General features: G+C 27.1%; 1 long non-coding RNA gene across 1 annotated transcript; it reads left to right on the top strand.

Moving 5' to 3' along the window:
• Positions 1-773: 773 nt before the first annotated feature.
• On the top strand, positions 774-1,744 carry LOC146724130 (uncharacterized). Its single transcript, XR_014924198.1, has 2 exons — positions 774-932; positions 1,027-1,744. It is a non-coding gene; the product is annotated as an uncharacterized LOC146724130 (long non-coding RNA).

The following is a 1,744-nucleotide window of genomic DNA, read 5'->3' as shown; positions in this document are numbered from 1 at the left end:
TCTATAAGGGTTGAAATAAAGTATAAGAGATAAATAGGCTATATGTGAGCCGTATGCGAAATGTGAGATGTAAGACGCATATTGAAATTTAATTTTTCGATATAACTTTCAAAAATGTACACGAGGTACAAAAAATTAGCTTGGACATTTGTAAGACTTAAAATTGGGATTAATTCTCAATTCTATTAATTAAATTTCGATATAACACACCTTACATCCGCGCACGGCTCACATATATATAGCCCATTTATTAGTGCAATTTTTAAGTTCCTTATTTTTCAAAGTTCACCTTTTTACGTTATCAAATATTTTTACGTTTTCAAGAATTTTATATTTTTACTTACCGCAGTTTCTTATCCAAATGTAAAATCTTTTATCGCAGTCTATAAAAAATTGAAACAATTTACAATTTTATGATATAATATTATTATTATTACAATTTCTATATATATGCACATCTGTCAAATATCGTGATTTATTTCACATTATTATTATCTATTTTAATAAAAAAGAAACAAAAACAAGAGAAAACAAAAACACTTGCAACAATCAAAAATAAACCGCCTGCCGCGAACGGAAAATGCCAAGAAAGCACGCAATTTCCGCGAATCTCGTAATTTTTTTGAAAAATCAACAATTTCAACGAAATTGTAAATTCTTCAAATCACTGCACAAGTATAATTCACAATAATAATTTTCAGTAACTACGATAAAAAATCGTATACTGAAAACCGCAAACGAAAGTGCAATGGGAGTAAGAGTAAATTCTGTGATAAAATTAATTGGCAATAGAAAATTAATAATTTTCAAATAGAAAAATTTTGAAATTACCGAGGATTTACAAATAATAAAGTAAAAATATTAAATAATTTATGTGACTTTGTATAGTGAACACATCAACTTGGCGGAATCTTGACTACTCATCAATTTAAGTAAGCAATTCTAAACACAATTAAGATCTTTCACATAAAAAAAAATAACTTATTAATATAAATTAATATACCAAAAAAATAAAAATATACTTAGACAATCACGGTGAAATATACTGCAATGACGAACTTACTCGGAAATATCCTTGATGATGGGGACTAACTTTTTGATGCTGGATAACATCTAATTGTTTTCAATTCTCATATCAAGCGGTTCTGACGATAATTTTAACTAATAATGTTCAAAAGAATTGATGACATGGAATGGGCCGTCAACCTGTTCTACTAACAACAGGGAACTCGTTTACATGTTTTTTGACATAATCAAAAAGTTTACCATCTTAACTAAAAAATGGTTAGCCGATTAGAAAAAATATCTAATTTAATAAATGTTATAAGCGTAACCCAATTTAAATTCATCGACTTATTAAACCAAAATGTTCATTAAAAAATAGACTCTAATGCGTAATATGTCATAATTTTTCTTAAGAGAATTTTTATTGTTTTTATATTTACTGAAGAAGGCTGAGGTAACAGCCGAAACGTTTTATTATTTTTATTATCATTGTATCTACTAAGAAATAAATCAATTATGTGTTGACATTACATCTCTCACTAATTTAATATGCTCGTTATAGTTGGCCCTGTCTTTCTAAATCTTAATTTTATAATATCACACGAGCCTTGTCTTTAAATATCTAATTGTTTTCCTTATTAAATTTAAATAATTTATGTTTTCGAATTTTGCTCGCGGAGAGGATCTTTAAAACAAGATTTTTAGAAGAGAGGACCTTTAAAATATAAACAGGCAAAAA

The sequence above is a fragment of the Nylanderia fulva genome, unplaced genomic scaffold, assembly GCF_048542155.1.
Source record: "Nylanderia fulva isolate GAGA-0341 unplaced genomic scaffold, ASM4854215v1 Scaffold1476, whole genome shotgun sequence".
In the NCBI taxonomy this organism is placed as follows: Eukaryota; Metazoa; Arthropoda; class Insecta; order Hymenoptera; family Formicidae; genus Nylanderia; species Nylanderia fulva.
Note: the sequence above shows the minus strand (reverse complement) of the source record. Positions and strands in the feature narration are given on the sequence as shown.